We start from the raw sequence: 23,644 nt of genomic DNA, 5'->3' as shown, positions 1-23,644 counted from the left end.
AAAAGGACATACACCCCTGAGAGGCTGCAGCATTTATTGGAACCCACGAGTTCCCATCATGGCTCAACACCAATGAACCCGACTGGTATCCATGAGGATGCAGGTTCGATCCCTGGCCTCACTCAGTGGGTTCAGGATCTGGTGGTGCTGTGAGCTGTGATGTAGGTCGCAGACGCAGCTCAGATCTGGTGTTGCTGTGGCTGTGGTGCAGGCCGGCAGCTACTGCTCCAATTCAACCCCTAGCCTGGGAACATCCATATGCCAAGAATGCATTTAAAAAAAAAAAAAAAAGAACATACACCCCTGAGAGGCTGCAACATTTATTGGAATCCACTTCCGTTCCAGCAGAGGGAAGGCTGATCTGGGCCCCTCTGGACCTCCCGGCAAGCCATGGGGGTGTTGCAGTTGCAAAAAGCTTTGGAATTCTGAGCTCCATCGTGGTGGGGACAGAAATGAGGTTGACCTGAGCCTCTTACACTCAGAACATTCCTCCTGTGGAATGAAAGGGCTGAGCCCACTTCTACTAAGAAGTTTTCTGAAGTGTCTGTAATTCAGCCTTTAGGCAGAAGCTGTTAGGTAACAGTTTGTAAAAGCCCTTAAGTATGATTGCCTTAGCCCTGAAAAATCAAGGACCTCTGAAAATATGAATGGGACCTCTTAAAGAAAAATAGCCCTTTTTTCCTCATCTAAGAAAAACCTGGGTAGTTTGTGTTTTTCTTTGTTTTTCAATTGGGGAGGGGGTTGCTTTTATTTATTTATTTTTTTAGGGTTGCATCCACAGCATATGGACGTTCCCAGGCTAGGGGTCAAACTGGAGCTACAGCTGCCGGCCTACACCACAGGCACAGCAATGCAGGATCCTTAACCCACTGAGAGAGGCCAGAGATCAAACCCGCATCCTCATGGATACGAGTCGGGTTTGTTACCACTGCACCACAACGGGAAGTCCTGTTTTTCAGTTGAAATGAAACTGAGTTTTACACTCTGAGCCTGGCTTTTTTTTTTTTAACTTCATTGGAGTACAATTGACTTATAAATTGTGTTTGCTTCAGGTGTACAGCAAAGTAAATCAGTTATTTGTAGACATATATCCATTCCTTTTCAGATGTTTTTTCCCATAGAGGTTTTTCTCTGTGCTGTACACTAGGCCCTTGTTACCTGTCTATAGCGGGTACAGTTTTTTGGTGGGTTTTTTTTTTTTTTTTTTTTGAGGTATGATTGACTGTATCATTACATTAGTTTCGGGCATAAAATATAATGATTTAATATACATATGTATTAAAAAACGATCACCATAATAAGTGTAGTTAACATTCATCATCATATTATTTATATCTGGAAACTAACATACGGCACAAATGTATCTTTCCACGGAAAAGAAACTCATGGACTTGCAGACCAGATTTGTAGTTGCCAAGGGGGAGGGGGAGGGAGAAGGATGGACTGGGAACCTGGGGTTAATAGATGCAAATGATGGCCTTTGGAATGGATAAGCCATGAGAGCCTGCTGTATAACACTGGGAACTAGATCTAGTCACTTGTGATGGAGCCTGATGGAGGATATTGGGAGAAAAAGAATGTATATATATATATATATATATATATGTGATTGGGTCTCTTTGCTATACAGTAGAAAATTGACAGAACACTGTAAACCAACTATAATGGAAAAAATAAAAATCATTTAAAAAAAATAAAACTGCTACCAAAAAAAAAAAAATTTCATCATCACACGTAGAAGGAGAACCAGCTCTGCATCTCCTGAACCTTTTTTTGCCGGTGACCTCCCTCCTTTTCATCCCAGCCTCCCCAAAAGGCTTATAAATAAAGACCCTGGGTGTTCCCTTTGGGGCGCAGCAGAAACGAATCTGACGAGTATACATGAGGATTTGGGTTCAATCCCTGGCCTCATTCAGTGGGTCAGGGATCCAGCATTGCCGTGCGTGAGCTGACATCAATTTCCATCTTAAACCCAATTCAGTTCCTCTCCAGGAAGATCTAATTGGTTTCACGGTTAGATGCCACATGGCCAGCAACCTGAACATAAGCCAGACGTGCCCAGGTGAGCACAGCAGGCAGGGCGAGGCTGGCATGGTGATAACACTCACCCTGCTTTCTGTGGGCAGACCCAGCTCCATCACACCATAGCACCCAAGAAACTCACCCTCTACTTTGTGTGGCTCAGGCTTGGCATTGATGGAGGCACGACGGGTCTTTGGACCTGCACCTACTGGGTCCATGAATTGGGCAGGTTTCTCGGTCTCTCTGAGCATCACTTTTCTCGCCTCCGAGGGAAAATAATGATGAGGAGAATAATTCCATATCTCTGCATTCATGCGAAGATGGAAGTAAAGGAAAGAAAACACCTTATAACCGGAAAGTGTTATCCTGCTCAACAGGCATTTTATTTTAGCTCCATAGAGGGATCCTTGGAAGGTAAGAGCCTCTTTTTTTTTTTTTTTTTTTTTTTTTGCTTTTTGCTTTTTAGGGCCACATCCGCAGCAGCATATGGAAATTCCCAGGCTAGGGAGCCCATTGGAGCTACAGCTGCTGGTCTCCACCACAGCCACAGCAACGTGGGATTTTAGCCGTGTCTTCCACCTATGCCACAGCTCAGGGCACCGTGGGACCCTTGACCCACTGAGCGAGGCCAGGGATCAAACCCACTTCCTCATGGATACTAGTCAGGTTCACTTCCACGGCACCACAACAGGAACTCCAGTAAGGGTGTCTTTGACCTATTTTGTTTGGGGACCAGGACCTCCTGAGCCCCCGTCAAACACCAGAATGGACACAGAGCCCAGAGCAGCCTGTTGCTCGGGGTGAATGAAATAAGGACCAAATAAAGGAAAATGGAAGGCAGGGCAGGTGGGGGTGCCGGGAGACCATGGGGGGGCCACTCAGCCCAGGGGCTCCGTGTCCCTCCCTCCAGGACAGCACAGACCTCATGCTCTCTGTCTTACTTGCAGGCGTGCTGGGATCCTGATATGCTTCATGGTCAGAACTTTGTGTCTCTGGCTGAGAGGAGGCGAAATGCCCTTTCCCAGGAGGGTCTCCCAGGAGTTTGCACAGCAGCCCCTGTCACCCCTTTGGGAGCAGTTAGCCCTGAAAGTGTTTGAAAAAATGAAGTCTCTTTAGGATGGCTTCCTGGCCTGACTCCTTCCACAAACCCAGGGGAGAAGCCCTGACTCAGCCAGCTATTCCAATGTCCCTTAAAAGAATTGGTCCCTTTGGTTGTCCCTTTTGGGGTGTGACTGAGGGTCTTCAGAGGCTAGTTCTGGGCTGCCACATTCTGCACGCCCAGGCAGAATAATAAAAATTATTATTGTTTCACAAAATAATAACAGCTGGCTCTTCTCTAGAACTTCCCACAGCCCAGGCACTTCCTAAACATTACACAGATAAGCTCTTTCAATCTTCACAACAATTTCATGAGAGCCCGACTCTTCTTATTCCCATTTTATTTACAAACAAAGACAGGGAATTCCCTTCATGGCTCGGTGGTTAATGAATCCAGCTAGGATCCATGAGGATGCGGGTTCGATCCCTGGCTTCAGATCAGTGGGTTAAGGATCCGACGTTGCTTTGGCATGGAGTAGGCCGGCAGCTGTAGCTCTGATCGACCCCTTGCCTGGGAACCTCCATATGCCGCAGGTGTGGCCCTAAAAAGACAGAAAATAAAAATAGAAAATTAAAAGCAAAGACAAGAATGTATATATGTATGTATGGCTGGGTCAGTTTGCTGTACAGTAGAAAATTGACCGGAGTTCCCGTTGTGGCGAAGTGGTTAAAGAATCCGACTAGGAACGATGAGGTTGCAGGTTCGGTCCCTAGCCTCGATCAGTGGATGAAGGATCTGGCATTGCCATGAGTTGTGTAGGTCGAAGACGTGGCTCGGATCCCAAGTTGCTGTGGCTCTGGTGTAGGCTGGTGGCAGCAGCTCCGATTCGACCCCTACTGGGAACCTCCATATGCCTCGGGAGCGGCCCTAGAAAAGGCAAAAAGACAAAAAGAAAGAAAATTGACAGAATACTGTAAACCAATTATAATGGAAAAATTAAAAATCATTTAAAAAAAAAAAAAAAAAAAGAGCAAAGACAGCCAGTCTACCCAAAAGAAGGGGGAAAAAAAGCCTACTCGCCGACCGAGGGAGAAAGAGACACACAGGACACTCCGATCACAGTGGGGGCTGAACACCCCCAGGTCATCACTGTGACCAGGTCTGCCTTCCCTGTCATGGGAGGAGCTTCCCTGTGAGGGTTTCCGTTGTGGCTCAGCAGAAACAATCAGACTAGTATCCATGAGGACACAGGTTCATCCCTGGCCTCGCTCAGTGGGTTGAGGATCCGGCGTTGCTGTGGCTGTGTGTAGGCTGGCATCTATAGCTCCAAGCAGACCCCTAGCCTGGGAACTTCCATATGCCGCAGGTGCGGCCCTAAAACGCAAAAAAAAAAAAAAAAAAAAAAAAAAAAAAGAAAAGAAAAAAGCTGCAGGCTATGAAGACATCGGTGGGTCTCCAGGGCAGCAATCAGGGAGGCCTCGGGGGAGGCAGCAGTGAGAGCATCTGAGCCAAAGCTGAAACTGGACCATCCCGCAGACCTGACCGGACCGCTCCCTGGGCTTGGCTGCCACTGTCCACACCTGAGAAGCAGCCTCCTTCTCGGAGCCCTCCGGGTGGCTTTCAGGGCTGCTCAGCTGCTAAGTCTGGCCACGGGCCACCTGGAGCCCAGAGTAAGGACGGCTCAACAGAGGAAGCCTTCTTACATGGAGGGATTTCATGACGTGGCTGTTTTGTTTTGCTTTGCATTTTTGTTTCTCCTTGAAAATGAGCTGAGAACCTTCTTTTAGCCAAGATTACAAGTTGGGTTGGTGATGAAGGTCCGTGCGGTGCAGAAGGAGCCCTGGGGGAGGAGCGTTGGCATTAGCAAGCCCTTCTGTTGAAAATGGATGGCTTGCTCTGCGGCCAAAAAAAAAAAAAGGGAAATTAGCCAAAGGATGAGAATCATCATCTTGGCCTTTCTGAGGCTGCCAGGGATTCCCTGATGGATCCCCATGGCCCACAAACAGTTCAACCCAGCGCACAACCCAGTAAGACCTCTAGGTTCATAGATTTCTAGAAGGCCTCCGAAAAAAATGTTCCCAAACCAAGGCAAAACCGTGTTTTAGCAAGTCATTAAGCAAAGAGCCTGGCACAACATGGATTAGTCAATGGGGTGGATGAGTGGATGGATGGATGGACAGATGGACAGATGAATGGATGGATGGGTGGATGGATGGATGGATGGAGAGATGGACAGATGGACAGATGAATGGATGGATGGGTGGATGGATGGGTGGATGGAGAGATGGACAGATGGACAGATGAATGGATGGATGGGTGGATGGATGGATGGGTAGATGGATGAATAAATGGATGGATGGGATGGATGGATGGATGAATTAATGGGATAACTCAGTGTGTAGATGAGGGACTGGATGGGTTTCAGGGGAGAAAGTCTGCCTTATTTAAAACACCTCAGGAAAGGGGGTGCCCAGGGCTCTTATTAGTAGCCACAACAATAATAATGGAGCAGAGGCAGAGATTTAGCTTTAGCCTAAGCAGGAATTCTGTCACATCTGCTAGCCTAGGACCACTTCTAATCAGCTTAAACGAGAGATGACGTGGTGGAATGGATTTTATGCCAAGAGAAGAGCAAATCAGACACATAAGCTTGACCCTATAACAAAATCTTACTAATGGGAAGGGCAAGGATGCTGTGTGGGGGGTTGTTTGTTTGTTTTTGCTTTTTAGGGCCGCACTGATGGCACATGGAAGTTCCCAGGCTAGGGGTCAAATTGGAACTGCAGCTGCCAGGACCAAACCCATGTCCTCATGGATACTAGTCAGACTCATAACCACTCAACCACAACAGGAACTCACAACGCGGTATTAAACATGAATTTGTGGAGGTCCCATCATGGCTCAGTTGTTAACGAATCCTCCTAGGAACCACGAGGTTGTGGGTTCGATTCCTGGCCTCACTCAGTGGATTAAGGATCCGGTGTTGCCTTGAGCTGTGGTATAAGTTGCAGATGTGGCTCAGATCTGAAGGTGGCGGTGGCTGTGGTTGCAGTGTAGGCCAGCAGCTGAAGCTCCAATTCACCCCTAGCCTGGGAACCTCCATATGCCACGGGGGCAGCCCTAGAAAAGACAAAAAAAAAAAAAAAAAGAATTTGTGTCACGTCTGCCCCTGGTGCCAAGCAGACAGCGAGTGCGCAGAAGTAGCAGCCTGAGGATAACTTTTTTTTTTTTTTTTGGCCACTTCTGCAGCATGCTTACGTTCCCAGGCCAGGGATCGAACCTATACCACAGCAGTGACAATGCCAGGTCCTTAACCCACTAGACGACCAGGGAACTCTGTAGAGACCACGATAAACCTCAGCAACCTGCAGGCCTTTCGTGCTTCTCAACCACCTCAGCCCCATGGCAGCCCCGAGTTAGTCAATCAGCAGGGAGCCCTGCCCCCGGAAGATGTGTGGTCCCCCAGCCCCATCTCCCAACCTTCAGGGCACCACAGCTCCTGAGTCATCCTTTGCTGGACATGCCCTCCCACCCCTCCCCCAGCTGCACCCCACTCCTTCAAGGCCTAACTTGAGTGAGCTTCGGAGAGAACAATCTCCAGAGAATCTTCTCCCTACAGCTCTGCCACATATATTTATTCACCCAGTCAACAAATATTTACTGGAGTTCCCGTCATGGCTCAGTGGTTAACGAATCCGACTAGGAACCATGAGGTTGCAGGTTCGATCCCTGGCCTCGCTCAGTGGGTTAAGGATCTGGCGTTGCCATGAGCTGTAGTGTAGGTTGCAGATGCGGCTCGGATCCTGTGTTGCTGTGGCTGTGGTGTAGGCCAGCGCCTACAGCTCCGATTGGACCCCTAGCCTGGGAACCTCCATTTGCCACAGGAGCGGCTCAAGAAATGGCAAAAAGCCAAAAAAAAAAAAAAAAAAAGAAAGAAAAAAACAACACCACCAAAAAAACGCATTTACTAAGCACCTGCTATGTTTGAGGCACTCTCCTGGGCTGAGGCTACAACACCGAACTTGCTCTTATGGAACATACATTCTTGTGGCAAGGGCCAAAAAATAAACAGAAAATATGTAGGTAGGGATAAGCTCTGAGAAGAAAAATAAGGTTCATTATCGCTGAGCCGCAATGGGAACTCCAAGACTTTTTCTTTTTCTTTCTTTTTTTTTTTTTTTTAAGACAACCTGGCCAAGTTCTGCCCAGGGAACATCTCCCAGCTGAGCCCACCTGTGTGTGCGGGAATGTGGCCAAGAGGTGAGAACTCAGGGCTCAGCCGGGTGTTGGGGTATCTCCTACAGGGGCACTGGGACAGAAGAGGGGGTGGCCAGGAACCTGAGGAGGGTGAGAGAAGGACTCCCCAGCCGAGTGACTTGGAAACAGATCAGATTTCAATTATAGATCTAGGAGCCAGGGAACCTGCTCCCCCGGTGAAACCCAGGGTCAGCCGTTCCACAGCCAGAGGACAGAGGAGCCATTCATCCCCCAGAAGCTGCTCCCAGACCTGCGGACGCGGGGACCCCCTCCCCGGGCCGCTATCCAGACGTTTTTGTGGACAGAACTCAAATAACTTGATTAAGGTAAGATGAAACGAGAGACGTTTGCTCCTTGAAAATTGCTAACATCTGGCTTGGCCAGCACGCCAGAGCGAAGGCTCTTTGTACTAAAGAAAGAGATGCCGCCGCCACCACCATCATCGGAGCCGGGTCGGGGCTCAGCTGCTCCCTCCACACCCACCTCCCTGCCCATCAACAGGGAGCCCCGGACTGCGATGTAGGGATGGCGGGACAGAGGGCGATGTCATCAGCCGACCTCTAGGCCACCTCGACGCCACCGCGACTGCGCATGCGCCTTTGAGGTGCTGGTTAGTTTCTCGGCTTCAATATTCCTCACGGGCTTGTCCCTGGCTCCAGCAGATGCTGTGAACCGAGGCAGACACAGGGAGGTGATTCATTATGTTAAGTCCCCTTGCCTGCCCCGTGGACCCACTGTTTGATAGAGTCACTTACAGCTGAGTCAGGCTCTCATACCCACACTCCCCAGAAACCTACCTTCTTTCTGTGGGTCCAGAAGGAGGAGATTGAAGGGACCATGTTGTAGTTTGAATCTTTGGGTGCCCCCCAAATTCACACGTTGAAAGCCTACCCTCAGAGTTGCTGTTGTGGTGCAGCAGAAACGAACCTGACGAGTATCCGTGAGGAATGCAGGTTCGATCCCTGGCCTTGACCACTGGGTTAAGGGTCTGGCGATGCCATGAGCTGCGGTGTAGGTCGCAGAGGTGGCTTGGATCTGGCATTGCCGTGGCTGTGGCATAGGCCGGCAGCTGTAGTTCTGATTCAGCCCCTAGCCTGGGAACTTCCATATGCCATCAATGTAGCCCTAGAAAGACAAAAAATAAATAAATAAAATATTTTTTTTAATTTTAAAAAAGAGGGGAATTTATTTCCCTTCCCATGAGTCTGAGCTGGCCCATAATCACTTACCCATCGGAAGGTGGTAGAAGTAATGCTGGCCCAGTGCCCTGCCAAACCCTGGGAAGTGCTGTGGCACTTTGGGGAGCCCTGACCCTTCATGTAGAAAGCCTGGCTCCTCTGCCAGGAAATCCACATGGAGACAACATGTAGGGAGGCTATGTGGGAAGTGGGGGGTGGCGGGGGGCACGTGAGACAACATGGAGAGGTCACCTGTCCTCGGCCCCAGGAGACCACAGGTGACTCCTGTCCCAGGCATCATCTGGTTATGACCACATGAGACATCTCAGGTGAGACCAGCACAAGAACCTCCCTGCTGAGCCCAGGCAACCCGCAGACCCTCTGGTGGCAGTAAAATGCTCAATATTTTAAGCCATCAGGTTCTGCAAAAGTCCCCCTGCTGCCCCATCTAAGAGACAAACCCTACGATCCAAAAAATCCCAGGAGTTCCCACTGTGGTGCAGCAAGTTAAGGATTTAACTGCAACGGCTTGGGTCAATGCAAAGGTGCGGATTGGATACCCGGCCCTGTGCAGGGGGTTAAAGGATCTACCTTTGCCACAGCTGCAGCTCAGATTCGATCCCTGGCCTGGGAACGTTCATATACCACAGGAGCAGCAAAAAAAAAAAAAAAAAAATCCCCCCACCCCTTCTCTCTCCTTCCAACCTCAGAGCCCCTTTGGGCACACATGCTTTTTCAGTTCTTGCTCAGATTTGCTCTGTGCCACAGAGTGCGTAAGTGCAGAGGCCACAGGATGGGACACACATGGAGTTGTGAGACAGGTTTAAACCACTAGCAAAGCTCCTCCCCTTTGGCCTTCCTGCCCTCACCTGGATCCTCTTCCAATTCAGACCCTTAGAATCACTATCTCCAGCGCTCACTCCCCTTCATCTGGGCTGTGCTCCCTCTCCCCCCAGGACCCACTTCCAGGTCAGGGCTGGGTCCTGGCAGCCCTAATCATGGACTCAACCTCTCTAATCTTGTCCACAGCCTCCGCTTTAGGACAGCTCTAAGGGGCGAGCTCAGCTTCCTCTTCCCAGTGCATCCTTTTGTAACCTTTTTTATTTAGAAAGATTTATTATAGTTGATTTACAATGTTCTGTCAATTTCTGCTGTACAGTAAATGACCCAGTTATACCTATATATACATTCTTTTTCTCACATTATCTTCCATCACAAGTGATCATATGTAGTTCCTTTTGCTGTACAGCAGGATCTCATTGCTTGTCTGTATCCTTTTCTAGATTCCACATAAAAGTGATAGCATATGATGTTTGTGTCTCACTGTCTGACTAGCTTCACTTAGCATGATAATTTCTAGGTCCATCCGCCTTGCTGCAAATGCCATTATTTCACTCTTTTTTATGGCTGAGTAATATTCCATTGTATACATGTACCACACCTTCTTTATCCATTCCTCTGTCAGTGGACATTTAGGTGCCTTCCATGTCTTGGCTATTGTAGAGAGTGCTGCAGTGAACATTGGGGTGCATGATCTTTCTGAGTCCTGGTTTTCTCCAGATAGATGCCCAGGAGTGGGATTGTTGGCTCGTGGTAATTTTCGTTTTTTGAGGAATCTCCATACTGTTTTCCACAGTGGTTTCACCATCCTCAAAGCATCCTGACAGATAACCCTCCATCCTCTCCCTCTGGCCTCCCCACCCACCCCCCTGACAGGAGCCCTGATCATCCAGATAAACAGGAGGATATTAAAAACTCTCATTTCAGGAATGGATAAACCACAAGGTCCTGTAGTAAAGCACAGAAAACTATATTCAATATCTGGTCCTAAACCATATTGAAGAAGAATATGAACAAGAACACGTGTATGTGCAACTGAGTCACTTTGCTGGACAGCAGAACACAACACAACATTGTAAATCAACTACTCTTCAATTAAAAACAAAACAAAACAAAAAAAGCCTCTCATTCCACACCCAGCCCTGCAGTCACAAATGAAATCAAATAACACTCTCCAAATGGGAATTAGGAAGCCCTCCACTCGACTTGGTACCTTCCCCATGCCTGCTCTGCTCTGAGAGCCAAGCATGGGAGTTCCCTTGTGGATCAGCAGGTTATGGATCTTGCACTGTCATGGCAGTGGTTTGTGTCACTGCTAGGGCACGGGTTCAATCCCTCACCCGTGAGGGAACTTTCACTCACATGTCTTGGGCAAGACCAAAAATAAAAACTGGGAGTTCCCATCGTGGCGCAGAGGAAACGAGTCCGACTGGGAGCCAGGAGGTTGCAGGTTCGATCCCTGGCCCTGCTCAGTGGGTTAAGGATCCGGCATTGCCATGAGCTGTGGTGTAGGTCACAGATGTGGCTCGGATCTGGCATTGCTGTGGCTGTTGTGTAGGCTGGCGGCTACAGCTCCGATTGGACCCCTAGCCTGGGAACCTCCATATGCCGTGGGTGCAGCCCTAAAAAGGACAAAAGACAAAAATAAAAATAAAAATAAATAAATAAATAAGGGCCAAGCATGGCTTATGGCTATTTTATGGGAAATTCCAAACATAAACAAAAGCAGAGAGATACATACAATAAACCCCTGCACAAACCATCCCCCAGGCTCGCAGCAAATCTGTTTTTTTAATCATCTAACCCACTCTCCCCCAACACCCACACTCCAGAAGGTTCTGAGGCAGATCCCAGACATCAGAGTGTTGCATCTCTAAATCCTTCAGCATGTATCTCTAGGAGCAAGGACACCCCTTCGCAACCACGATACCATAGTTCACAGGTTTTGAAAAATCTCATCCCGGGCCAGGCCCTGCCCAGGAATGCCAGGTAAGGCCCACCTGTGGAATGTGGCAGAGAGATGAGAGCGCCGGGCAGGCCCTGGGTGTTGGTCTCCAGCTCTGGGTGCTGGAGGGGACACAGCGGGGCCGGGAACCAGGGGACAGAGCGAGCCACAGACCGAGGGGAAGGAGACACCCAGAGCCACTGGACCTGGAGGCAGCCCCTCCCCTCCTTGTCACCTTCCCCCCCCCGAGCCACCTGTGAGGCTCAGGTGACCTTGGGTGCTTTCAGTACCTGGAGGTAAGAATGGGTCTAGTCATCCACCGCCACCCCAAGAATAGTGCAGATTCCAGTGAGTAGCCACCCATGGTAAGGGTTGCTCCCCATGGCCTCAGCCCTTCCCCGTCCCCCACTCCCCTCCACCCCCCAACCCCCTCATTCCTCCCTGTTCTCCCTCCCAGGACTCTGCCTAGCTCAGGACATGGCAGGACTCTGCCTCGTCTTTCCTATAAATATGAAACATGGGCCAGAGCAGGGAAAGACGCCTGGAAGATTCAAGGTTGGTTCCATCAGGTAGCTTTTTGGAAATTATTTAACAGCTTGCAATGACTGAAAAAGTAGTAACTGTGCCTTGTGCCTCTTGTATCATTTATTGTTTCTATACCAGAGTTCCTCAACTTCAGCACTATTAAATTTTATTTTATTATTATTATTATTATCTTGTTGTCTTTTTAGGGCTGCCCCCGCAGCACATGGAGGTTCCCAGGCTAGCGGACGAATCAGAGCTGCAGCTGCCGGCCTACACCACAGCCACAGAGACCCCAGATCCTAGCCACATCTGCAGCCTACACCACAGCTCACAGCAATGCCAGATCCTCAACCCACTGATCGAGGCCAGGGATCGAACCTGCGTCCTCCTGGATGCTAGTCAGATTCACTTCCACGGAGCCTCGATGGGAACTCCAACTATTGAATTTTAAACCACATCCATTGGGGGTGGGGGAGGCGGCTGGTCTGAGCCTCGTAGGACACTGAATGGCAGGCCTGGCCCCTAGCCCTGGATGCTGGTAGCGGCCTTTCTCCTCCCAGTTGCGACACCACATCTGTCTGCAGACGATGCCAAAACAATGACTACCCTCCAGTTAAGAAGCCACCGATCTATACAAGAGTGAGTGCTCGGCTATGAGTGTCTTTATTTATTTATTCTTCTAATTTGTCTTAAATCTCTTCTGAAAGAGATCTACTGTGTGAGATAAGTTAGGGACTGAGGAACTTCTCTTTAAAAGCCTCAAGTTTGCCTGTTGGAAGGATTTTGATCAAACTTGCCAGCCGTTTTGCAATCATCATTGTTATGAAGGCTTCAACTATGTAAATTACCTTTAAACCAGAAGCAGCTTGAGTAAATAAAAGCTAAGCCACCAAAGCAAATAATCGGGGTAACTTGAGTGCCTGGATTGTGTGGACATTTTTTTGCCTGTTTTTCAAATGTTTATTTTTCCAGTTAAAACCAACAAGCGACTGTCTCTGGGATGGGGACAGGAACAAGTCTACAGGTTGTGACACTTTTCCCGTGGACTCCGGAGAACAGAGGGGTTTTATAGGCCTTGACTAGAGATGCCCATCACCTTCTTATTTCATTTTTTTCTCCTTTTTTTTTTTTTGCAGTCCTAAAAGAGGCAGAACACGCTTCAGGATGTCCACGTTGCAGCAAAAACCAGAAGAGCCGAGGAAGGATGGACAGCCGACGGAAAATCGAGTGTTTCCTGGAGTTACCAGTTTTGCCTGTGCCTCGCTTCTGCTGATGGTCCCACTATAATGATTTCATGCCAATCAACCGTCTGAAAGTTAAAACATCTTGTCTGAACCTACAGACATCGCTGCCAGGAGAAGGTCCCCAGGGTAATTTTTTATTTTTATTTTTTTGTCTTTTTAGGGCCGCACCTGCAGCGTATGGAGGTTCCCAGGCTAGTGGTCGAATCGGAGCTGTGATGCCGGCCTACACCAGAGCCACAGCCACAGCCACATAGGATCCAAGCCGCATCTGTGACCTACACCACAGCTCACGGCAATGCCAGATCCTTAACCCACTGAGCGAGGCCTGGGATCGACCGGCGTTTCCACTGAGCCACAACGGGAACTCTCCCAGGTTAATTTAATGATGGTCTGGACACAGGAGGGCTGGTCTGAGTTGCCATAGAAATGCCCTGCCCATGGTTCCCTTGGACTCATCTTGCCAGCCCTTGGCCCTTGTGCCCAGGCAGCCCTGCTCAGCCACTGTAGGGTCAGCGCCCACTTGCAAGCAGCTATTCTAGAACCTGGGCTCCTATCAAAACAAAGCCCGGGTGACACGGAGGCCCTGTGAGAAGCCTCTTAATTTGAAAATTTAAAGGCAGGAAAATCTGATCTGAGGACCCTGCTGAGGGAAGTTTCCAAAGGAAGCCAGAATGAGCGGGAAGCAAGGCCAGAGGTTCAGGGACTCCGAGGGGTCAGCCTTGTCAATGCACTGGGGGCCTCAGAGCCTTCTAGCATCAAGGTATTGGATCTCACACACGTCCCCAACTCCAGTGCAAGGGTTTCTTCGGAAATGAGCTGTCACCGGGACTTCCTGTTGTGGCTCAGCCGTTACAAACCCGACCAGTATCCCTGAGGATGAGGGTTCAATCCCTAGCCTCGCTCAGTGGGTTAAGGATCCCATGTTGCTGTGAGTTGTGGTGTAGGTCACAGACGCGGCTCGGCTCGGGCCTTGCTGTGGCTGTGATATAGGCCAGCAGCTGCAGCTCCAATTCGACCCCAAGCCTGAAAACTACTTCTATATGCTTCTGGTGCAGACCTAAAGAGCAAAAAAAAAAAAAAAAAAAAAAAATGAGGAGGAGGAGAAATGAGCTGTCACTTTAGAAATCAGAGAGCTGGGCCATGAAGTAATTGACTGAGAATAGGCTGGATTGATGAAGAAAAAGTAGGCACAGTGAGTATCTGTGGCCCCCGTGGGGAGGCAGGGAGGCCCGGACAGAGAGGCCCAGCAGCTCAGAGGCTAACCTGCCTCCAGATCTGTGCCTGAGACCGAGTCTCTCTCAGTCCCAGGGCCTGACTCCCCAGCTACCTAGGGGTGGAGGTGGCAGAATGGTCTTCTCCAGCAGCTCATCCAAACTGCCCCCATGCTGTGAGTTCAAACCCCACCCAGGAAGCGGGGGGGAAAAAGGACTCTGGTCAGAGATGGAGTCACAGCAGGACTCCTTAAGCCAGAAGATGGCAATTTCAACCTTTTCTGTTTCCTGAGCAGGGACGGGAAAAGAAAAACTGTTCAGAAGCTGAGTTCCCATTGTGGCTCAGTAGTTAACAAATCCAACTAGGAACCATGAGGTTGTGGGTTCAGTCCCTGGCCTCAGCAGGTTAAGGATCCCGTGTTGCTGTGGCTGTAGTGTAGGTTGGTGGCTACAGCTCTGATTTGACCCCTAGCCTGGGAACCTCCATATGCTGGTGAGTGCAGCCCTAGAAAAGACAAAAAAAAAAAAAAAAAACTGTTCAGAAGGATGTGGACCCTGGGCACACACTAAGCTTCAAGACGTGATGTGCCCTTGACCAGAACTCCCAGAAGCACTGACCCTCAGGCACAGGGGATGCGGTCAGGCCCCTGGGATCCCATAGCATCTCCATGGGCGCCCCAGCCAGGTGGGGTTGGCCCCTCTCCCATGGTGGGAAACAAAGACAGCCTTGGGGGGCTGCCCAGAGGGTCCAATACACCCCACTTACTGGCCCAGATTATTCCATGGCCACCCAGGGGGCCTGGGGACTTGAACGGAAACTCATGCTGCCAACAGAGGGGACTTTGTTTCCTGGACGGGGCAGGGCTTCCCCCCCCCCGCCCCCCTTCATGGGCGTTTGTATGAGTCTTACATTCGGCTTGGCATCGCTGTAAATGTGAGAGTTCACGCTGCGAGAAAATAGATGGCCTTTTCTCTGCAGACTATGACACGCTGCTCAGACCAGGCGGGCAGCTGGCCTCAGAGGCTCTGAGGTGCCAGGAGGAGGGTGTGACATACACCATGCACCTTGGAGGACAACTGGGAGGCCCACACAGAGCCAGGGGCAGAGGCTGCACCCAGAGCTCAGGAATGAGCTGCCCATGGAGGTGGTACCACCTGCTTCTGGAGGCCACGGGAGGCTTTGCCACAGCATCACCTGGAGCTCTCCCCCTGGGTCCCAGTGCTCCATCCCAGACCTCTGCCCACCCCAGGGTCTTCCCCAGCCCGAGCTTCTGCCCACCCTCACGTTCCTTCCCCGAGGAATAGATTCTGTTCCTGGAGATTTCATGGTATCTCATTTAACCTTTGTGACCACAAGTTCATTCCGTCATTCGGTCAGGCATTCCTCCATCCAACAGGTCAAACTGACAGCCAGGCTCTGGGGACAGAAACGAGGACAGGACAGATGTGACATGAAGGTCTATGCGGGAAAGTGGAAAGTAAACAAATAATGACAAAAAGAATGGGTAAGTAAGTAGAAAGGAGGAAAGAAAGAAAGAGAAACAAAGAGAAAGAACGAAAGAAAGAACGAACGAACGAACGAACGAACGAACGAAAGAAAGGAAAGAAAGAAAGGAAAGAAGGATGGAAGGAAGGAAGGAAAGAAGGAAAGAAAGAAACAGAAACAAAGAAAGAAAAAGAAAGAAAGGAAGGAAGGAAGGAGGGAGGGAGGGAGGAAGGAAAGCAAGCAAGCAAGAAAGAAAGAAAGAAAGACCGACCTCTGGATTTTAGTTGGGAACGCAAATAAAATGATTTATTGGCTTCTGCATATACCCTTTATTTTTAGTTTCTGATCATTCTCCTGAGACTGGATTTTCCTAGAGTCCCCAAGGTAACGGGCCCTGGGGACTAATCCACTGAGCCATACAGACGCCATCTGTTTACTCACTTTCACATTTTAATGACATCCCATTCGGACCTTTGTTCAATTTTGTTTTGCCTGCTACATCTTTGTTTTAACATTATATCTGAAATAATTTACTATAATGAATACTTCAAATCTTCCTCATTAAAACCAAGAGGGGCTTTGTTTGTTTGTTTTTTGCATTTCAACTATGTATACTTTCCATAGGAAATGTACCCACTAAAATTTGTCAAGGGACCATCAAAAAAAAAAAAAAAAAAAAAAAGAAAGAAAGAAAAAAGAATGGGTAAGTAATAGCCACTTCTTTTAAAAGTGGCTATAGTTGATTTACAATGTTGTGTTTGCTTCTGGTGTACAGCTAAGTAGATCAGTTTATATGTATATATGACTATATATAAAAATATGTATATTTGCATATACATATAAAATATGTATATTTATACATATAAATATATGTAATAAACATATTATACATGTATATTTGTATATACATAAAATATGTATATACATACATATTTATATATAAATATGTATATTTGTACATATGTGTATATATGTATATGTGGATATAGAAATATAAGTAATAAACATATATAGTATATATTATATATTAATATTATATTTTATATATTAATATATATTTCAGATTTTTTCCCTTATAAGTTCTTACAAAATATTGAGTATGGTTTCCTGTGTTTCAGTAGGTCCCTGTTGGTTATCTATTTTATATATAGTAATGTGAATATGTTAATCCCAAACTCCTAATTTATCACCCCCCTTCCCAGTAACCACTTAATCCTCCTGATTCCTTATTTTACAGAGAGGACAAGGGAGTTTGGTCAAGGCCACATGGTTAGTAAGTGGGAGAACTGAAGAAACAGCATCAGAAATGCCCAAAACATAACATTGTAAATCAACTACACTTGAAAAAAATTAGTTTTCATTGCGGCTCAGTGGTAATGAACCGGACTAGAATCCATGAGGACTTGGGTTCGGTCCCTAGCCTCGCTCAGTAGGTTGGGGATTTGGTGTTGCTGTGCACAGTGGGGAAGGCCACAGATAAGCCTTGGATCTCGCATTGCTGTGGCTGTGGTGTAGACCCGCAGCTGTAGCTCCAATTCGACCCCTAGGCTGGGAATTCCCATATGCCACGGGTATAGCCCTAAAAAGACAAAAGATAAATAAAATTTTAAAAATTAAAAAATTAAGTTAAAAAAAAGAGGGAGTTCCTGTTAGGGCTCAGCGGGTTAAGAACCTACCTGAGGTTGGGTTCGATCCTTGGCCCTGCTCAGTGGGTTAAGGATCCAGCATTGCTTCGAGTTGCAACGTAGGTCACAGACAAGGCTCAGATCTGGAGTTGCTGTGGCTGTGGTAGGCCTTCCATATGCTGCAGGTGCGGACCTAAAAAAAAAGAAAGAAAAAAGAAATGCCTAAAGCCTGCTCCCCCAGAGGCAGCCCTGGGCTTTCAGAGACAAGAGAGCTGGTCAGCTGTAGATGATGGTCTGGAACTGCTGGGCAGAAGTCCTGGTGGAGACTTAGGAGCCCCTCGGGGGTCAGGCTGTTTGCAGAACCCAGGCCTGTTCTGCAGGATCAAAAGCTGGTCCTCTCAGGATTTTCATCCAGGTTACTTAAAAAAGCAATCACTGCTGACTCTGGGTTTCTGCCCTCCCACTGCCCCAGACACATAAAGTCCATCCTGCCGGGCAGGGTCCCAAAGATCCAGAAAGTCAAGGTCTGGGGGCCAGAAAGACCAGTCCGGAACAGATGCTTCCAAAAGTGACTTAGGCAGGACCGCCACATGTGTAGAGCCAGTGCCCTAGGTTCCCGCCTTAGAGAAAAGAGAGAAAGAGCTTGGGCTGGAGTCAAGGCTCCCGGCCCCGGCTCCCTCTCACCAGCTGCATCAAGTTGATTAAGTCACTTGCTGTCCCCGAGCAAAGGTCGGGGGTGGGCGGGGAAACAGGCAACGTCACCGAGTGTAGCCTGCGGCGCATGCGCTGTGGGCGGGGATCAGGGGCCAGGGGCGGAGCCTGAGTCGGAGGCGGGGCTGGCGGGAGGTCGGCAGCGCTCTCCCAGCCTGTGACAGGAGCGTGACTGGATGTCGAGGAGTCGAGTGCCTGTTGAACAGAAGCCCCCTTTGAACCCCAAAGAAGGTCGTCATCCGGTTTTACTTGTTCGGTGTGTGACGTTAGAAGACAGGGACCCCACGTCTCAAAAAGACGAACTATCCAGGGGCAGAACCAAAAAAGCCCAACGCAATAACCGAGGTCAACAGCTGGAAAAACCAACTGAAGGGACAGGAAAGGGGTGGTGGTTGCTGTCACCATCACCAATCCCCAGACCCAGTGCCCATCTTTGCTGGGGGCGGGGACGCCAGGGGGCACCCGTGAATCTGTGGCTTTGCCCCTCCTCCACTTCAAGATGCGTCTCAGAGAGGGGCCTTGGTTCTTCAGAGACTTTGGTGAGAACTTCTTTCTGCTTCTCATCATCTCTCGCTATGCTTGACAGACAAACACCAAACCATAAACCATGGCTTTCTGGATCATGATAACCACGTGGGTTATCCCCACAAACCGCCTTAAAAGCCAAGTTGCTGGGACAGTGGCCCCGGGAGTAGGAGGAATTGCTCAAGAGTGAGAAAATCCAGTGGAGAAATATCGTGAGCATCTGGGCTCCATTGAGCAACCGGCCGCTCAGGAGAGTTTGCAAGGGTCGTTGCTCCTGGACACCGGCTGGAGGTGAGCATGCAGGGTCCCCTCCACCACCTGCAGGGCCCGGGCGAGGCTGTACCCAGAGGAGCTCCCAGCAGTCAGCCCTCTCCTCCTGCACCAGAGTTCTGTCCTCAAACCCCACCCCTTAATCCCCAGAGCGTCTGCCCCCTGGTCACCCCTTGGATCTGTGGGTGTGGGTCAAAATTAGGAGCTCTCCCTGCAGGACAGACCCAGGAAAACCAGAACCAGGAAGGAAGCCAAAGCAAGCTCCTACAGCAGGCTCAGGCCGCTGGGCTGGCTGTCTCAGGGCCCCGGTACCTGGAAAGTGGCCTGGAAGGGCAGGTGCGGTTTCCAGTGAGCACAGCTTGAGGCCATCCCCGTTGTAACTCCCGTTGGTCAGGATGTAGCTGGAAGAAGGCCAGCACAGCTTTCTCTAAAACAGAGCCCCAAGCAGGGGCCTGGTCACCTGGCTCAGATGGCCATGCCATATGTGTAGAAAATGTGTGCATGTGTGTGTATTGGCTTCCCTCCCTCTCCCTTCCTCTCTAGCTCTCTCTCTGTCTCTCTCTCTCTCCCTCTCTCTCTCTCACGCACACACACACACACACTGAAACCCCATTAAGAGCCAAGAGAGAAACAAGTCCTCATTTAACTGGCCTTTACTCAGGCAAATATATCCTGGAGCAGGAGGGGTTTCTTGTCTTACTCAAGCTTTTCTTCTGAGGCGTCTCCTCTAATGGGAAAGGAGACATCTTAAAATTATATTACATCAAAATTGTGCCATTGCTTATAATGTGGAATCTAAAATATGGCACAGGAGTTCCCGCTGTGGCTCAGTGGTAATGAATCTGACATGAGGATGAGGGTTTGAGCCCTGGCCCCACTCAGTGGGTTAAGGATTCGGCGTTACCATGAGCCATGGTGTAGGTCGCAGACGCCACTCGGATCTTGTGTTGCTGTGGCTGTGGTGTAGACCAGCAGCTGCATCTCCAATTTGACCCCTCGCCCAGGAGCCTCCATGTGCCTCGGGTGCAGCCCTAAAAAGACAATCAATCAATAAAATATGGCACAAATGAACCTAGCTACTAAACAGAAGTGGACTCACAGATGTAGAGAACAGACTTGGGGTTGCCAAGGGGGTGGAAGGAGGAAGTGGAATGGACTGGGAGTTTGAGGTTGGTAGATGCAAACTATTCCATTTAGGATGCATAAGCAATGAGGCCCTACTGTACAGCACAGGGAACTATATCCAGTTTCTTGGGATAGACAGTGACAGAAGAAAGTATAAAAAAGGGTATATATATATATATGTATAGATGTGTATATATAGAGATGTGTGTGTGTGTATATATACATGCATATTTGACTGGGTCACTTTGCTGTACAGAAGAAATTGACACAACATTGTAAATCAACCATACTTTAATTTTTTTTAAATACTTAAAAAAATAAGAAAAGAAAGAAAGTTGTGCTAAGAAAGAGTCACAGCCATGAGAGAGAACGTGTTGACCTGCCAGATCTCCATGTGATGACAAACCACCCCCAACCTCCCAGGATGGGATGGGAACAGGTTGCCCAGGGTAGGACATGAGGCTTGAGGGAGTCGCTCAGCACCTTGGGGATGGAGAGAGAGAGAGAAAGGACACCTTAGGAGAACAGGTATGGACCCAAGTCCAACAAGGAAGACTTGTACTTCAGCCTCTCTGCTCTGAGTTCTTTTAGGTGATGGGCAGTCAGGTGTAGTCACAAAAGAGGACCCAGAAGAGGCTCTGGAAATGAAGTTTACAATCCAGCAGTTATGATCCCTGGTATTTAGCCCCAAAGAGTTGAAGACGTATGTCCACACCAAAACCTACACACGGGTTTTTAGAGCAAGGTTGTTCAAAATTGCCAAGATTTGAAAGCACCCAAGATGTCCTTCAGTAAGGAAATGGTTCTTCTGTGGCACAGTTAGAATCAGACAATGGGATATTATTCAGCACTTTAAAAAAAAAAAAAAAAAAAGAGCTATCAAGCCACAGAAAGACATGGAGGGAACTTAGAAGTATATTATAATGAAAAAAGCAGAGTTCCCATCATGGCGCAGCAGAAAGGAATCTGACTAGGAACCATGAGGTTGCGGGTTCAATCCCTGGCCTCGCTCAGTGGGTTAAGGATCCAGCATTGCTGTGAGCTGTAGTGTAGGTCGCAGACACGGCTCGGATCTGGTGTTGCTGTGGCTCTGGCGTAAGCTGGCAGTAACAGCTCCAAATAGACTCCTAGCCTGGGAACCTGCATATGCCATGGGTGTGGCCCTAAAAAAGACAAAAAAATAAAATAAAAATTTTTAAATAAGTAAAAAAAGTCAATCTAAAAAGGCTATGTATTTTATGATATATTTGATATATTACATCAAAGTTGTATCATCACTTATGGCTATAACTATATGACTTTCTGGAAAAGGAAAAACTCTGGAGACAGTAAAAAATCAGTGGCTGCCAGGAGTTGAGGTGGGGCATAAATAGTTGGAGCATGGAGGAGCTGCAGACTGGGCAGTGAAAAGTCTCCATATGATAACCTAATGGTGGACACAAGTCAATATCCATTGGTCTAAATCTGCAGAATGTATGGCACCAAGGATTTCCCTTTGTGGCTCAGCAGTTAACGAGCCTGACTAGCATCCATGAGGATGCAGGTTCGATCCCTGGCCTCACTCGGTGGGTTAAGGATCCGGCATTGCCGTGAGCTGTGGTGTAGGTTGTAGATACGTCTCAGATGCTGCATTGCTGTGGCTGTGGTGTAGGCCTTCGGCTGTAGCTCCAATTCGACCCCTAGACTGGGAACCTCCATATGCCGCAGGTGTGGCCCTAAAATAGCAAAAAAAAAAAAAAAAAAAAAAAAAAAAAAAAATGACACCAAGAGTGAACAGTAATGTAAACCATGGACTTCAGGGAATTATGATATGTCACTGTGAATTCATCAGTCATGACAAATATGCCACTGGTGGGGGATGTAGTGGGGGATGTTGATGATGGGGCGGCTATGTATGCGGAGGGTGGGGGTATGTGGGATACCTGTACCTTCTGCTCAGTTGTGCTGAGAATCTAAAACTATTCTAAAAATAATAAAGTAGAGGAAGGGAGGGAAGGATGGAAGAGAGAAAGAAAGAGAAAGAAAGAAAGGATGGAAGGAAGGAAGAAAGGAAAAGAAAGAAAGGGGCGTTCCCGTCCTGGTGCAGTGGTTAACGAATCCAACTAGGAACCATGATGTTGCGGGATTGATCCCTGGCCTTGCTCAGTGGTGAAGGATCCGGCATTGCCATGAGCTGTGGTGTAGGTCACAGACGCAGCTCGGATCCCGAGTTGCTGTGGCTCTGGCGTAGGCCAGTGGCTACAGCTCCGATTAGACCCCTAGCCTGGGAAACCTCCATACGCTACAGGCAGAGCCTTAAAAAACAAACAAACAAACAAACAAACAAAAACACAGAATATATTGTGGCGATAGGCACTGGAGATCAAGGTGGTAGGACCTCCAGATCTTGTGGGCAACAGGACACTGTCTCTAGTTCGCACCCAGGGCCCAGTTTTGGGGTGTTGATAGTGAGCCCTACAGCAGAGCACATGTGTCTCCACTGTACAGGTTCTATGGCACGGCTTGGGGTGACTTATCTGGATATGCAACTTCCAAACCAGATACCCCAATGCTCTTGGAATTGCCATGAGCTCCCCAAGGTCTTGTTACTAAATTCTCTCTGTATATCATCAGCCAAGTTCAGTGGCTTTTGCTTGCAATTATGAATCTTGATTGAAAGAACAACTTGCATTTTCCTGGCTAAAGAGGGGATTGCTTTATGCCCTCTTGCCCAATTCTGCCTCTCGAGAGTATATCAAGGATCCAGCATCCTTGGCTGATGGCCATTGGGGATTAGAATGGCCACTCAGTGGCCCCACTCTGAGAAGAGAGCCCTCAGCCCTGATATCTAAGACCTCCAATGTCTCAAGACCTTGGCCACTTCACTACCACTGGAGCGAAATGCCCCAATGTGGATGCGTGGGTCTGCTCCCCACTTAACCTTGGCCTTGTGAAAATAACCAGCTCTCACCACCATCACCCCTTCTCCAGGGACTCCTTGGAGCCTGTGGTTTTCCAGCTACTTTGCTGTTGAGTGTGGGAAAGGAGATAAGGGACGCGCACAAGGTTGAAAAGCTTCCAGAAGCATCTAGTAGGTCTGTCTCTTATTAACACTGGTTGGCTGTTCTCTGCCTGAAATCAGACCATGTCTGTCATCACCCTGGGCTGAAGCAGGATGAATCAGAACCCATCGATGTAGGGAATCCTCCGTGGTCTCCCCCAGCCACACTTGGCACTGAATTCCAAGCAACGGAAGAGACCAGCCAGGATGGATTTCTAACCATGACCCTGACGAATGCCAAAATCATGCTTTAGAGCCACCTCCTCTGTCTGCCGGCTCTCCGTATTGTGGGGCTTTTCATGACTGTATCTGAAAAGCCTGACATCTTCCCAGAAACCTCCCCCAGTGAATTGCTTGTGTGGTCTCGGAGGGAGCCTCAGGCTGACCTCAGAGCTTGGAGGCGGTCAGCCCTAGACAGCAGGAGACTCTATGCCTGCCCTGCTCCCATGGGCGTAAGATTCGAAGATCAATGTTCTTAGCTTTTCCGAAGAACTCTTTTGTCACATGTCAAATCTCATGGATGAACTGCAACTTTCCTTGATTCGGTGGGGAAGGGCATAGATTCTGTAGTCCAGCTGGAACATAGAGAGAATGGGAGGGA

The 23,644-nt window shown here is 48.6% G+C and overlaps 2 long non-coding RNA genes across 2 annotated transcripts; one reads left to right on the top strand and one right to left on the bottom strand.

Moving 5' to 3' along the window:
- The first annotated feature begins 11,379 nt into the window (after positions 1 to 11,379).
- LOC110258801 lies at positions 11,380 to 13,021 on the top strand. Its single transcript, XR_002341249.1, has 3 exons — positions 11,380 to 11,577; positions 11,739 to 11,836; positions 12,943 to 13,021. It is a non-coding gene; the product is annotated as an uncharacterized LOC110258801 (long non-coding RNA).
- LOC110258800 lies at positions 12,451 to 17,468 on the bottom strand. The gene is made up of 3 exons (XR_002341248.1): positions 17,424 to 17,468; positions 15,541 to 15,678; positions 12,451 to 13,115 (listed from the first exon to the last, which is right to left on the bottom strand). It is a non-coding gene; the product is annotated as an uncharacterized LOC110258800 (long non-coding RNA).
- Between the last annotated feature and the right edge of the window lie 6,176 nt (positions 17,469 to 23,644).

This window comes from Sus scrofa, unplaced genomic scaffold (genome assembly GCF_000003025.6).
Source record: "Sus scrofa isolate TJ Tabasco breed Duroc unplaced genomic scaffold, Sscrofa11.1 Contig450, whole genome shotgun sequence".
NCBI lineage: Eukaryota > Metazoa > Chordata > Mammalia > Artiodactyla > Suidae > Sus > Sus scrofa.
This window is presented reverse-complemented; position numbering and strand designations above follow the sequence as displayed.